Raw genomic sequence first — 16773 nt, 5'->3', positions numbered from 1 at the left:
AGCACCACTGAGAGACTCCAACATGGCTGAATACTTGCACATGTTCCCACAGTTTGATATGACTGATGTTACTAATCTCTCTCATAACTGGAGAAAATGGTTAAATCGATTTGAGAATTTCCTGGAAGCAATAGATATAAAAGAGGAGAACAGAAAAAAAGCCGTGTTCCTGCATTGTGCGGGCACAGGAGTCTATGACATATACAGCACATTACCAGCAGCGGAGACAGACACGTACAGCAAATGCTCCAAAGCGCTCACTGACTACTTCAACCCTAAACAAAACATCAGATATGAAAGGTACAAGTTCAGGATTGCTAAGCAGCTTCCAGAAGAATCCATAGACCCCTATGTCACCCGGCTAAAAGAACTAGCACATGGGTGTGCATTTACTGACGTAGATGATGAAATCCTAACTCAAGTAATTGTCACCTGCTCGTCTAATACCATAAGGCGTAAAGCTCTGCAGCAGGATCTCTCTCTGCATGATTTACTCAAGATGGCCCGTGCTATAGAGATAGCAGATCATCAGGCAACTGCAATGGAGAGTGGGGATAATTTACATGTGCATAATCTCAAACATAACAGTGCACAAGGCAAGCAGGCCCCGCAACAGAAGAAATGTTATAGATGTGGACAAGATTTCCCTCACCACATGAACAAATGTCCAGCTATAGGACAAACTTGCAGTAAATGTGGAAAAGGGAACCATTTTGCAGTTGTCTGCAAATCAGCGCCCAACAAGTCTCCTCTGCCAATTACAAAGCCTGCAAATATAAAAATGGTAAATCAGGATATAGAAGAAATGTCTGTGGCTGAGAACTATGTGTTCACAACTTCTGTCACTGGCTCAGTGCAATCTCCATGTATTACACTCACCATCTGCAACACGGATATCACCTTTACAATAGATACAGGAGCTTCGGTGGATATCATAGACAGCAATACTTATGAACAGTTGAAAACAAAGCCAGTCTTACAGCAAGCGCAGACTAAAATCTTCCCATATGGATCTAAAACACCTCTAGTTACAATGGGACAATTTGATGCTGAACTTGGCTATAAAGAAAATAGGCAGAAAACCACTTTTCACACATTACAAGGATCAGGAGGCTGTCTTCTCAGCTATTACACTGCCTTGAAGCTAGGACTCATCCAGATTGTTCATACCATAACCGACCTTGCGGACCTGGATGTACAAGCCATGGTGAATAGTTTTCCCTCCCTACTTAGTGGATTAGGAAAATTAAAGGACTCTCAAGTGCATCTTCATGTGGATGACAGTGTCCGTCCAGTAGCCCAGGCTCACAGGCGTATTCCATTTCACCTGAGAAAGAAGGTAGAAAAGGAACTCCAATTACTCATGGATGATGATGTCATTGACAGTTTCTGGTCCCACTCCGTGGGTCTCTCCACTTGTGGTAGTTCCAAAACCAAAGACTCCAGAGCAGGTAAGACTGTGTGTTGACATGCGCCTGCCCAACACTGCTATTCAAAGGGAAAGACACATCTCACCCACAATTGATGACATTATTCATTTATTAAATGGAGCAACTGTTTTTTTCAAAGCTCGACCTCAATAAGGGCTATCATCAATTAGAATTGAGTCCAGAATCCAGATACTTAACAACATTTTCCACCCATGTGGGTCTCAGAAGATACAAAAGATTGACGTTTGGGGTCTGCTCAGCAGCAGAAATTTTTCAAGATACGATAAGGAGCGTCATTCAACATATTCCAAAAGCCTTTAATTACAGTGATGACATACTGGTTTTTGGGAAAACTCAAGCTGAACATAATCGTGCTCTATATGCTATCTTTGAATGTCTGCTCTCTGCTGGACTCACTTTAAACAAAGAAAAATGCGAATTTGATAAAAATTCATTGGAGTTCTATGGTCACATTTTCTCGGCGGAAGGAGTACGACCTGATCCCAAGAAAGTGGAATCCATCAGAGCAGCTTCAATTCCACAGGATGCCAGTGAAGTGCGCTCTTTTCTTGGAATGGCAAGTTACTGTGCTAGATATATTCCAAATTTTTCGACAATCAGCACTCCATTAAGGGAACTTACGAAACAAAATTGCGTTTTTCAATGGTCCCAAGACTGTCAGGCCTCTTTTGAAACAATCAAAAACGAACTCTGCTCAACAACCACCATGGCCTATTTTGATCCAGCTCTTCGAACCGAACTGATTGTGGATGCTAGTCCCGTGGGACTGGGTGCAATTTTAGCACAATACAAGGATGACAACCAAAGTCCCCACATCATTTCTTATGCAAGTAAAAGCTTAACAAGCACTGAAAGAAAGTATTCACAACCTGAAAAAGAAAGCTTGGCAGTCGTCTGGGGATGTGAACACTTTCACTTATTTCTCTATGGCGCTCCCTTCACTATTGTCACAGATCATCAAGCTCTCCTTACAATTTTTGGAAATCCCCGAGCTAAAATGCCAGCACGGATTGAACGATGGGGTCTACGTCTACAGGACTATAATTACAAAATTGTTCACAAACCTGGAAAATACAGCAATCTGGCTGATTATCTCTCAAGGCATCCCACGAATGATGATTTACCTGTGCATTCCTCCATTGAAGAATACATCCACTTTGTTGCAGCTCACGCCGTGCCAAAAGCACTTTCTGTTGATCAGTTTGTGAATACGACAACAAGTGACAAGACACTCTGTGCCTTAATACAAATTATCCAAAATAGAAGGTGGCATGAAATTCAAAAGAAAAAAATTTCCTGAAGATGGGATTGATCTGAAAGAGTTAATTCCTCACGTACATTTGAAAATAGTTTTTTCAGTCACTGAAGATCAACTCATCCGTTGTGGTACCAAACTGGTTGTACCTAAGGCCGTGCGCAACCTAGTCATACAGATAGCACACGAAGGTCATCTAGGAATTGTTCGCACAAAAAAGTTACTCAGAGAAAAAGTGTGGTTCCCAAATATGGATAAATTGGTGGAAGAGAAGATTGGACATTGCTCCACTTGTCAATTAATTACTCCATCATCAACTCTAGGGCCATTACAAATGTCTCCGTTACCCACTGCTGTATGGGAGGAAGTGGCAGTCGACATATATGGACCATTACCAAATGGCCAATACATTCTAGTAACAATTGATGAATATTCTAGATACCCTGTCATTTCATTCATCTCTTCAACGTCTGCTAATAGTGTCATACCAGAACTGGACGACATATTCTCTGCATATGGCATTCCAAGAGTGGTCAAAACAGATAATGGACCTCCATTCAATGGACATGTGTTTGCACAGTTTTCTGAATACTTTGGGTTCAGCCACAGAAAAATCACACCTTGCTGGCCGCAAGCTAATGGAATCGTAGAACGTTTTATGCGCACCATGGGGAAACGAATCAAGGCAGCTAGCCTGGAGCACACCCCACTGAAACAGTCACTATACAAATTCCTGCGCAATTACCGCAACACGCCACATTTCACCACTAATGCTGCGCCATCTCATCTAATGTTCAGCAGAACTCTTCGTACACGGATCCCTGATGTGACCAGTCATCCCTTACCAAATGACTCTTCAGTGCGATCAACGGATTTCTTTAACAAGCAAGCCATGAAACATTATGCAGACAGAAGGCGACGGGCACAGCCATGTGCTATCAAAAGAGGTGATATGGTTGTTGTGCGTCAAAAATCAACCAACAAAACCTCAGCTGTATATAGTCCTGCAAAATATAATGTTACTGAGAGAAAAGGCAGTATGGTCACGGCTGAGCGAGACGGACACTCCATCACTCGAAATTCCTCACATTTTAAAATCATACCGCAGAACAATGGTAATGAACTCCCACCAGTGGAAGATTTGATACCCGACGGTGGAGAGGACCAACAAGAGGTGACTGATCCGTCAGCACTGGACACCCCCAATGAACCCAGACATTACCCTACACAGGAAAGAAGGGCTCCATCGAGACTTATTGAAGAGATATAGTTTTAAAAAAAGGGGAATAAGACAATACAGACATATGGTTTTTCTTGGACATTTTCGTGTTGTTACATTGTCAATATTTGGTTTAGGTTGTTAATAAAAAATATATATATAATGATGTAATGTATAAGAATTAGATCTGTCTCTTTAAGAAAGCGAGGGCGGGAGTTGAGAGTAGTTTCAGCTTCAGTTCTGGCCTGAGGAGGAAATCTTATGCTGCTGTTATGTTATGTGAGACCATGTACCTGCAGAGCCTGGGATGGCTTCTATGTTTGCGAAGCCAGGACTGACCAGTAGTCGGCTTGCGGAGCTGAGCTCCTGAGAGGTAACCCCAGGTATGGGGAAAGAACTATGTGCACTGACAAAGGTCAGTTACTGAACTGCGCGGTCACCCAGTGACTGGAGAGAGAGAGGCTTGACTAGTGAATGCTTTGTAAAGCCATATGTGATGAAGTAATGGACTATATGTAAGCCGGTGATATGCAACCTGGCTTACGGAGCGGTTTATGACGTATGCACTGTTTTGTGTGAAAGAACTGTGCCTAACTACGTTAATTCGCTGCCAAGCGAGTGTTCCCCAACACAAACAGTAGGCGCAACACCACAACCCCCATAGGCAGCCTCTATAGTACAATGCAGCCCTTAATATAATGCAACCCCATAGGCAGCCTCTATAGTATAATGCAGCACTTAATATAATGCACCCCCATTGGAATCCTTTATAGCATAATTCAGCCCCATTACAAAAAATTAAACCAATACTCCCCTTTCTTCCTGGTTCCTCCGCTGCTCTGAGCGCACGCACATCTCCAGACAGCGGGCGCTGTAATGTATAAGAATTAGATCTGTCTCTTTAAGAAAGCGAGGGCGGGAGTTGAGAGTAGTTTCAGTTTCAGTTCTGGCCTGAGGAGGAAATCTTATGCTGCTGTTATGCTGTGTGCTGGAGGAAAAGAGAAGAATAAAATACAGTTAAAGCTTTCTCTCTCTTAAATAACTTACACCGTTTGGACATTACACCCCTCATCCTAGCCTGCAGCAATGCTCCACTCCTGCCTCCAGCAACGACCCTGGGACCCTGATCCACCACAGCCACAACCCCTGGTAAGTAATAAGACGCATGGATTATAAGACTCCCCACCAATTTATTAAAAAAAGTTTTTTTTCCTATTTTTCTCCTCAAAATTTAGGGTGCGTCTTATAATCCGGAGCGTCTTACAAAGCGAAAAGTGTTTTTTTTTTCCCCACCACAGTGAAGAGAATAAGAGTGCGTTGGCGCTCGATGAAGGATCTCTTCAAGAAGGACATGAGACAGGAGAACCAGGTTAAAAGTGGTGCTGCTCAAAGGATACTCAGAAAATACAAATACCACCGGAACCTTGCTTCTGATGCCTGCGCTTGCTACCCAAACGTGAGTATCTTTTCTTTTGTCTTACTATTATTTAACCTCTTTTTGGTGTTTTACTAATGTTTTTTTTTGTTTTTTTTCACCACACAACCTGGATTGTCCTCTGTTGGAGCGGACCCTCCTGGACCAGCCAATGAACAAGCACAATCCCGCAACACATCAGACTCTCGCCTACCATCGAAAGCTTCAAAAAGAACCTGAAGACCTACCTCTTCCGACAAGCCTACAACCTGCAGTAACCACCGATCGACCAAACCACTGCACAACCAGCTCTATCCTCACCTACTGTATCTTCATCAATCCCTTGTGGATTGTGAGCCCTCTCGGGCAGGGTCCTCTCTCCTCCTGTACCAGTTGTGACTTGTATTGTTCAAGATTATTGTACTTGTTTTTATTATGTATACCCCTCCTCCCATGTAATGTGCCATGGAATAAAAGGCGCTATAATAATAAATAATAATAATCCCAATCATCCACCAGTGATGTAGCAACCTGTCAGGCCTAACAGGCCGAGGAAGAGGCAGCTGCCGATCCATCCGGTTTTCCCCTCTCCCAGCCCTCTGCCGCTGCTTTTGTTGTGTCTTCTCATCAACGGCAGGGGGCCCGAGAGAGATCACTCATGCCCAAGTTTATGCACTTAAGCTCTGTCTTCCAGGATGGGATTAGGGTGCTTGGTAATAGACTGAAGAGTGGATTCACCCATGTGAATACACTTATACAGTATGTCAACAAATGCCTTGATCGCCTGGAAGCTGACCTAGAGAGACCGGCGTGACATTTTTATTTCTTCAATAGAGCGGAAAGTGTCAGAAAACCTTACGCCTAAATTCCAGATCAACATCATGCAGGCCTGCCAGGCTGCTTACAGCCAAGCATTGCTGCAGCAGCAGCAACAGTCACAAAGTTGCAATCCACAAGCCGGACGATATTACCAGCAGCCGAACATCTACTTTCAAACTCTCAGAGTGCTGAACTATCCTCCACCACCCCCGCCTCAGTTCACAGATCCACCACGCTGCCAACTTCATCATCCCTGCGGCCAGCAGCATCTATGACGGTCCCAAGTTCAGCACCCCTGCAACCAGCAGCACCCACCACGCTACCAAGTTCAGTTATTAGAGGACTGGGGGGTCTGCAATACCAAGACAGGTTATTACACTTGGGGTTATTTAGTTTGGAAAAACAAAGGATAAGGGTTGATCTTATTTTGATGTATAAATATATGAGGGGACAGTACAGAGACCTTTCTAATAAGCTTTTTACTCGTAGACCTGAGACTGGGACAAGGGGTCATCCTCTATGTCTGGAGGAAAGAAGGTTTAAGCATAATCACAGATGCGGATTCTTTACTGTAAGAGCAGTGAGACTATGGAACTCTCTGCGGTATGATGATGTAATGAGTGATTCATTGCTAAAATTTAATGGGACTGGATGCCTTTCTTGAAAAGCATAATGTTACAGGTTATATATACTAGTTTCCTTGATAGGGCGTTGATCCAGGGAACTAGTCTGATTGCCGTATGTGGAGTCGGGAAGGAATTTTTTTCCCCAATGTGAAGCTTACTGTTTGCCACATGGGGTTTTTTCGCCTTCCTCTGGATCAACATGTTAGGGCATGTTAGGTTAGGCTATGGGTTGAAATAGATGGGCTTAAAGTCTTCCTTCAACCTTAATAACTTTGTTTCTATGTTACCCCTGCAGCCAGCAGCATCCACCACGCTGCTCAGTCCAGCACCACGCCAAAAGACTGCTACAGAGGCCACTACTCCCACTCCGCCAAGAAAGCAAAGGTCCAAAACTAATAACATTTCCACCAGGATGAAGACCTGGAGTCAAAAAACCCTTCTAAAATTGGACCCACCACCTCCACCCTCACCTACCAATGTGTCTCTGTTCTCAAATGTCACTACCTTCCCTTGTATCTGTCCCTTCCAGTTTGTCTATCCATTCCCATGATTCCACTGTGTTGTCTACTCCCAATGTGTCCAGTTCCATCCAAGATCCAATCCTTTAAATTGTTTCCCCTTCCCCTGTAACCCCTTCATCAGCTACCACCCAATCCTCAGCTCCACACCCCCAAGGTCCACCACATATCACTCTGATAGACCCCGATCCTAAACCCAGTGATTTTTTTGGATAAATAAATGTTTATTTTCTTTGCACAATATCTGGGGTCTCTTTCACCACCGCCGCAAACATGTGTATTGTATTATTGAGGGAACTTGTAACGGGTGTTTTACTACAGGTATTTTATTATTTAATTCAGCAAACGTTGTAGGTACATTTAGAATTTACAGGTACATTTAAACAATACAAACAACGCCAGCACGGGAGTTGAGTATAGGGTTTATTATTATAATCGGGGCCAAACATATTAATCAAGAAGGGGTTGTCCTATTGGACGCTGCCTATGGCCCAGCCTAATAGACCTTCATACATTTCAGGCCCAGACACCATTATTAGGCATGTAAGTATCGTAGTAATTAGGCCGCCCCATACTATCGAGTACTTTGGGTTGGAGGGCATTCAGCCAAACTCTGGCACACCTTCCTAGATGTCATGTTTGATTTTGGCAGCAGCAAGTGGCTAAACTGCCAGGGCTTTGTTGTAGCCGCCCCTGTGCCATCCCTGCAGTGTAAGGCTGGGTTCACACTGCGTTTATATGGCACGTTACACGGACTACGTTACACCGCCGCATAAACGCGGTGTAACGTAGTCCGTTAAGGCCGCCATTAATTCCTATGTCGGACTCATCGTTAGCGCACGCCCACAATGGGTGTGCGCTAGGGATGTGCCATCATTGAGTGACAGACCCTGAGATGCGGGCTTCAGCGTTTCCGGGTCCATCACTGCTAGCGCAGCTAGAGCTAGCAGATGCTTTATCTGCGCTAGCGTGCTGCCATACCGGCACTTGCGTTTACAGCAGCCCGTTACCATATGTGTTGAATGGGCTGCTGTAAACACAATGTGAACCCAGCCTAAATCTATGTTCTGGGGCCCAAATGAGCAAAACAAATGTTTAACGTGTCAAAAAAAATAATTTTTATTATCTTTTTTTTTTCCTGGTGTTTTTCCTGTAATATAGGAAAGCCTAAGGCCAGAAATAAATCCCATAAAACACTGTACATGGAGACTTTGTGATCAGATAATTTCTGTCCGCTGTGTTTATGCAAACAAAAAAGCTTTTTGTCATGATCCGTTCCAGGGTTTAATCCTGTCTGCCCTTTTTCCAGGCGGGATCATGTCAAGTTTATTTTGCTCTGCCTCATTCTAGGTTAAGGTTTGCTATTTAGCTCCCATGCATCCTGCTGGCAGTGTCGGCTATAGTTCTGCCTTCGGCGTGTGAACCTGACTCTGGTAGCTCTTGTTTTGTCCTGCTGTGATCCCTGACTTGCCCCGTGTCTGTTGACTCCCTCTGTCTGCCCTTTCTCTAGTGTTTCGGTTTTGATTCTCTGGTTTCTGACTTGGCTTGTATTCAGATTCTCTTCTGCCTCCTGACTTTGTTTTATCCGCTTCTGACCGTTGCTGAACCTCCTGGCTTGTTCCTGACCACGTGTATTGCTGATCCCTTTAGTACTTCTGCCTATTGTTGTTTTTTGACTCGACTTATTGGACCACTCTCTCGGCACTTGGTGGTGCCTACGCTGCTGCTCTGCAGTGCTTCTCTGTGTACGCAGTCTCACTTCCCTCTCAAGCTCCCTCTGGTGGAGGTTGCGTTATACTGCACTATAGCAGCATGACTCTTATAAAAGCCTCAAACTTCTGTGTGTGACTCCGACATGAGATCTAATGTGATAGAAGATTACAGTGCGGGGAAGACTGGAATCATTCATATAGAAGGCAGGTGGTGATGGAGTCAGTGACGGACTCTGGACAAATATGTTTCTAGAGCTATAGTAGAAGATGATGTCGTTCTCATCAAGAAGTAGTCATTTCTCATGTCACATAATGAATATCTCCTGCAGTATTGCTAATGCCGATTCCAGTGTCGGTAAATGAGACGAGAATTAGTGTTATGGAAGATGAATCTATGAGAAACGTATTCAGCTGCCGACTCCGAGGAAGAAACTGCTTGTTGTCTGTGGCCTAAAATACACTGCTCAAAATAAAGGGAACACTTAAACAGAATATAACTCTATAAGTAAATCAAACTTCTGTGAAATTAAACTGTCCACTTAGGAAGCAACATTGTTTGACAACCAATTTCACATGCTGTTGTGCAAATGGAATAGAGAACAGCTGGAAATAATTGGCAATTATCAAGACACACTCAAAATGGAGTGGTTCTGCAGGTGGGGACCACAGACCAATGCTATCTGGCTGATGTTTTGGTTACTTTTGAATGTTGTTTGTGCTTTCACACTCGTGGTAGCATGAGATGGACTCTACAACCCAACACAAGTGGCTCAGGTAGTGCAGCTCATCCAGAATTGCACATCAATGTGAGCTGTGGCAAGAAGGTTTGTTTCTCTCAGCGTAGTGTCCAGAGGCTGGAGGCGCTACCAGGAGACAGGCCAGTACACCAGGAGATGTGGAAGGGGCTCAGCCTTTGTGCAAGGAGGAACAGGAGGAGCCCTGCAAAATGACCTCCAGCAGGCCACAAATGTGCATGTGTCTGCACAAACGGTTATAAACCGACTCCATGAGGATGGTCTGAGTGCCCGATGTCCACAGATGGGGGTTGTTCTCACAAAAAAAATTCACCGTGTAAAAACTGTAGTTAAGACGTAATTAAAGGTAATTTTTTTAATGCAGTAAGGTGATATTAAGGACCACTACCACCATTTAAAAGACACCAGGAGGCGCCTGTACCCACTAAACTGAACTGTTCCTACCTACCAGCAGAAGTTGGCATCCTACACTTGTGCAATGGCGCCCCCGCTCACCATCGACTGTCCCTCCTACCCCTATCCAGCCCTGTGGGATGAGGAAAGAAATAGGAGGAGAGATAATGAAATGAGTTTGTTTGGACAGTATACCACAATTATAGTGAGCGATTGATGTATTACTTCTTTATCATTACTGCCAAAATTTTAATGTTGTGTAGTAAACCTCGTGAGTGAAAATATATTTAGTTTTTCAAGTACCCAAGATAAAGGGGGTTGTAAAAGATAATATAGACTTGGTGAGGGGCCAAAATGAATTGAAGGGACCTTACCCTTATCTATCTCCTGCCTATCAGCGGAGGTTGGCACCCTATATGATATTTACGGCTGTCCCTCCTAACCCTAAGACCATAAGAAAATTTCCATATGAGGGGCAGTGAAGGGGTGACGTCTAACAATGATGGCAATGATATGTTAGACTCAACAGTTTACTATCCAAAATTAACATACAAGTGAGCTCAAACTTAGTAGGAACTAAACAAATAGCCAATATCATATATAAATATCATAGATCCTGCATAAATATTAGAACGGGGGGAGGAATAAATCCAAAAAAATAACTTTCAGTCTAGAGTAAAATTGCTTTATTAGTGTAGGGCAAGGAGATAATGGTGACAACAGAATCACCCAACATTAATTAAAATAAGAAAGGGCACTGAAAAGTAGACCTGCCATATCATAGATATGTAAATTACAGCCGGTGACCAACATAGTAAAATACTATTAAACTCACAGCAAGAGGGATTAACAGATGTATCTGTTGAAATATGTACAAAGATACGCGGAATGTGGTTTATTACGCCACATGCCCTTGTGGCTTAATCTACCGTATGTGGGACTCACAACCTGCCAATTTAAAATTCGTATACGTGAACATGTACGAGGGATTGAGTCAGCAGCGAACTGTACCACAGATATTTCAGAATTAAATACACTTCCAAGACACTTTAGGGAATACCACGGGAGTGATGGTAAACTCATCAGGTTTAGGGGCATTGACTCTCTAGATGTGGGTATACGAGGTGGTAAGATCTCAGCTAAGCTGGCACGTCTTGAGTCTAGATGGATTTGGACACTGAGGACTACTTATCCCCTTGGTCTTAATGAAAATTTAGGCTTTGCCCCTTTTTTGTGATCCTTGGACTGTGAAATTTTCGTGTGACAGGAGAATCATATCCAACCTTTTTTTTAATCATCTCTTTTTATATGTCTTTTAGATTTAATAATCTTTCTAAATTTATTCCGGCCACGTCTATGGAATTCCCCTTGTACTCTGCAGTATAGGATCGAAGAAATATTGTTCTGCGCTATCTTCATGGACATTTTTCATGTGTGCTATATGTGACATTTATATTTTTTTCTAGTGCACTGTTTTGCACCATTGTTATTTTAATATATGGAGCATCTGTATTGGTGTAATATTTATTGATAATTTTTCTAACTGTATGCTTCTATGTACACATGTGATATTTGGATACACAACAGTGCCCTATTTATATATGTGTTTTCATGTTTTTAGCACCATGTATACAGGACTAGGTTTATTTCTTCGGTTCTTTAGCTAGGCTGTGATCCGCCAATCTACATCTTTGTGACAGGATCTTTGCTCCAGCCCACATTTGACATGTCCGCTCTGGCCTCGGATGTGCTCCGGCGCATGCTCCTACCTGCTCTTCCTTTGGGGGCGGCGTTCTTGTGCTTGTTGCGAGCGGAGCACGTGGGGTCCCACGTGTCTGCTCGCTCAGCCTGGACGCCTCCTCCCCTTTGTTGTGCGGGTGGTTGCTAGGGAGCGCCGTTCCACTTCCGGGTCGCATGTAGGGTTCATTTCCTGTGCATGGCCTTTTTATACTCTGTGTTCTGTACGTCTTGTTGTGCGCCCCCTGACGAAGGTGTTCCGAAACGCGCGTTGGGGCGGGCACTGGATCGTATACCTGCCAGCACTTTCCTCCTGCACTAGGGTGATGTATTCTCTCTATACATATATATATTGTGCCTCTGCTATGTACATCTGCTATGTCTTGTTATGCTATTAGCAAATTGTGGCACTGTCGAAAGCGGGTTGTGTTAGTATCTTTGTACATATTTCAACAGATACATCTGTTAATCCCTCTTGCTGTGAGTTTAATAGTATTTTACTATGTTGGTCACCGGCTGTAATTTACATATCTATGATATGGCAGGTCTACTTTTCAGTGCCCTTTCTTATTTTAATTAATGTTGGGTGATTCTGTTGTCACCATTATCTCCTTGCCCTACACTAATAAAGCAATTTTACTCTAGACTAAAGGTTATTTTTTTGGATTTATTCCTTCCCCCGTTCTTGTATCATGTTTTGATAACCAGTCTTATCATATATCCATGGCAAATATGTTTTTTGGGTACTGATTACTTTTACACTTGATGACTACTTAGAATGCTGTACTATATACATATATATATATATACACAGTGGGGCAAAAAAGTATTTAGTCAGTCAGCAATAGTGCAAGTTCCACCACTTAAAAAGATGAGAGGCGTCTGTAATTTACATCATAGGTAGACCTCAACTATGGGAGACAAACTGAGAAAAAAAAATCCAGAAAATCACATTGTCTGTTTTTTTAACATTTTATTTGCATATTATGGTGGAAAATAAGTATTTGGTCAGAAACAAAATTTCATCTCAATACTTTGTAATATATCCTTTGTTGGCAATGACAGAGGTCAAACATTTTCTGTAAGTCTTCACAAGGTTGCTACACACTGTTGTTGGTATGTTGGCCCATTCCTCCATGCAGATCTCTAGAGCAGTGATGTTTTTGGCTTTTCGCTTGGCAACACGGACTTTCAACTCCCTCCAAAGGTTTTCTATAGGGTTGAGATCTGGAGACTGGCTAGGCCACTCCAGGACCTTGAAATGCTTCTTACGAAGCCACTCCTTCGTTGCCCTGGCGGTGTGCTTTGGATCATTGTCATGTTGAAAGACCCAGCCACGTTTCATCTTCAATGCCCTTGCTGATGGAAGGAGGTTTGCACTCAAAATCTCACGATACATGGCCCCATTCATTCTTTCATGTACCCGGATCAGTCGTCCTGGCCCCTTTGCAGAGAAACAGCCCCAAACCATGATGTTTCCACCACCATGCTTTACAGTAGGTATGGTGTTTGATGGATGCAACTCAGTATTCTTTTTCCTCCAAACACGACAAGTTGTGTTTCTACCAAACAGTTCCAGTTTGGTTTCATCAGACCATAGGACATTCTCCCAAAACTCCTCTGGATCATCCAAATGCTCTCTAGCAAACTTCAGACGGGCCCGGACATGTACTGGCTTAAGCAGTGGGACACGTCTGGCACTGCAGGATCTGAGTCCATGGTGGCGTAGTGTGTTACTTATGGAAGGCCTTGTTACATTGGTCCCAGCTCTCTGCAGTTCATTCACTAGGTCCCCCCGCGTGGTTCTGGGATTTTTGCTCACCGTTCTTGTGATCATTCTGACCCCACGGGGTGGGATTTTGCGTGGAGCCCCAGATGGAGGGAGATTATCAGTGGTCTTGTATGTCTTCCATTTTCTAATTATTGCTCCCACTGTTAATTTCTTCACTCCAAGCTGGTTGGCTATTGCAGATTCAGTCTTCCCAGCCTGGTGCAGGGCTACAATTTTGTTTCTGGTGTCCTTTGACAGCTCTTTGGTCTTCACCATAGTGGAGTTTGGAGTCAGACTGTTTGAGGGTGTGCACAGGTGTCTTTTTATACTGATAACAAGTTTAAACAGGTGCCATTACTACAGGTAATGAGTGGAAGAAAGAGGAGACTCTTAAAGAAGAAGTTACAGGTCTGTGAGAGCCAGAAATCTTGATTGTTTGTTTCTGACCAAATACTTATTTTCCACCATTAATATGCAAAAAAAAATGATAAAAAAAACAGACAATGTGATTTTCTGGATTTTTTTTTCTCAGTTTGTCTCCCATAGTTGAGGTCTACCTATGATATAAATTACAGACACCTCTCATCTTTTTAAGTGGTGGAACTTGCACTATTGCTGACTGACTAAATACTTTTTTTCCCCACTGTATAATTTGCATAGTTTTAGGCGCTCCCTCAATACACATTTGTTCAGAGCAGCTTATCACGTTCACTAATCAGTCATTTTATGTGTGTGTGTAGCCCATTCACTACTTCCATCTATACCCACCCCCTGAAGATGGCTGGACCATCATTGTAAATACATCATTGTAAATACACACCTGTACTTTGTATCTCCCCCACCTCATTGTAGATTGTAAGCTCTCATGAGTAGAGTCGTCTTATTTTGCTTTAATTATTGCATTGTTAACATTGTTACTTATGACTGTTGTGTTTGAAACTGTTAAAACTGTAAAGCACTGTGGAATATGTTGGAGCTACATTATATAAATAAATATTATTATTATTATCATGATTGGCCCCACCCCCATCCTGGTATGAATGGCCCCATGAGAAAACATAAAAAAAAAAAAATCATTTCACCTACATTCCCTGCGCCCCCTCGCAGCATCTTGTTCTGGTGCCAGCAGCTGCTTTATGCTTGTAAGCAGCTCATGGCAGGGATGTCATGCGCAGCTCATAAGCAGAGCACAGCTGCCAGAATACTCACTGCTCTGCACGCAAGGACTGTGTGCGCATAGAGCAGTGAGTATTTATTGCTCTTCAGTAGTGCAGTGTCAGCCAGGGCCTTCCTGCTGCTGCCCGTGGTCACATGTGCAGCTGCTTAAGATAAATGAATATTCACTTCTCGGCGTGGAGAGTGGTGAGTATTCATTTTTCTTAAGTAGTGGCACACGTGGCTGCCCGGCAGCAGCAGGAAGCCGGCGGCTGACACGGTGCATGCTACTGAAGAGCAATGAATACTCACTGCCCACCACACACATAGTCCCGGTGTGCAGAGCAATGAGTATTACGGCAGCTGCCCTTCGGCTTGCAAGCAGCGCATGATGACCCTGCCATGCGCTGCTTACAAGCATAAAGCAGATGCTGGCATCGGAACAAAATGCTTTGAGGGAGTATTGGGAAGGTAAGTGTAATGGTTTGCTTTTTTTTTATTTCTGATGGGGCCATACATACCAGGACCGGACTGGGGGGCCAATCATATCAGAATAAGGATGGGGCCATGCATACTAGGACAAGATGGGGGTGGGGGCCATGCTTACCTAGACCGGGGTTGGGGGCCAATCATACCAAGATACTATTAAAGAGAAATAAATATTCATTGCCCTCCACATCCATGAGCGTGGAATGCAGTGAATATTAATTTCTCTTTAGCAGCGTGCACAGGAGTTAGCCACCGCAGCCGGCTCCAGCCTCCTGTGACCCACTGCTCCCCCGATGCCACTCACCCACCTCCCCAACACAACCAGAACCGGTACATCCAGACTATATGCATTCCCCATTTTCCTCCACTTTTTGGGAGGAAAAAGTGCAATCTTATATTCCAAAAAATACGATAAGTATTTGATCACTTACCAACCAGCAAGAATTCTGTCTCTCACAGACCTGTTAGTTTTTCATTAAGAAGCTTTCCTACTCTGCACTCATTACCTGTATTAATTGCACCTGTTTGAAATCATTACCTGTATAGAAGACCCTTGTTCCCACACTCAATCATACTCCAAGCTCTCCACCATGGCCAAGAACAAAAAACTATCTACGGACACCAGGGACAAAATAGTAGACCTGCACAAGACTGGGTTGGGCTCCAGGGTAGACCTGCACAAGACTTGCATGGGTTCCAGGACAATCACCCTTGGTGCAATTAGAAAATAGAAGAAACACAAGTTCACTGTCCATCTTCCTTGATTTGGGGCTCCCTGCAAGATCTCGTCTCAAGGGGTAAGTATGATTCCAAGAAAAGTGAGGAATCAGCCCAGAACTAATTGGCAGGACCTGGTCAAAGACCTGAAAAGAGCTGGGACTACAGTCTCAAACTTACTGTCAGTAACATACTATGCTGTCATAGATTAAAATCCTGCAGAGCACGCAAGTTCCCCATGCTCACTCCGGCACAAGTCAAGGCCCATTGGAAATCTGTCAGTGACCATGTGGATGATCCAGAGGAAGCATGGGAGAAGGTCACGTGGTCAGATGAGAACAAAATATAACTTTGTGGTATAATCTCCACTCCGTGTTTTGAGTAAGAAGGATGATTACATCCCAACTATGAAGCATGATAGGGGAAACCTCATGGTGCTTTTCTGCGAAAGAAATCAGATGACTGCACCATATTGAAGGGAGGATGAATGAGGTCATGTATCATAAGATTATGGCCAACAACCTCTTTTTCTCAGTAAGAGCATTGAAGGTGGGTCATGGCTGGGTCTTCCAGCACGACATTGACCCCAAACACACAGTCTTGGCAACTAAAAAGTGGCTTCGTAAGAAGCATTTCAAAGTCCTGGAGTGACCTAGCCAGTTTCCAGAAAAACTTTTGAGGGAGCTGAAACTTAATGTTGCCCGGTGACAGCCCTGAAGCCTGAACTAACTGGAGATCTGTA

At 43.5% G+C, this 16773-nt stretch overlaps 1 protein-coding gene across 1 annotated transcript in view; it reads left to right on the top strand.

Moving 5' to 3' along the window:
- The window catches only part of LOC138663424 (oocyte zinc finger protein XlCOF6-like), a 394108-nt gene that overhangs the window by 3379 nt on the left and 373956 nt on the right, over positions 1-16773 (top strand). The gene's annotated exons all lie outside the window — the stretch shown is intronic.

This window comes from Ranitomeya imitator, chromosome 2, assembly GCF_032444005.1.
Source record: "Ranitomeya imitator isolate aRanImi1 chromosome 2, aRanImi1.pri, whole genome shotgun sequence".
In the NCBI taxonomy this organism is placed as follows: domain Eukaryota; kingdom Metazoa; phylum Chordata; class Amphibia; order Anura; family Dendrobatidae; genus Ranitomeya; species Ranitomeya imitator.
The sequence above is the reverse complement of the archived record's forward strand: the minus strand, read 5'-3'. Positions and strand labels throughout refer to the sequence as shown.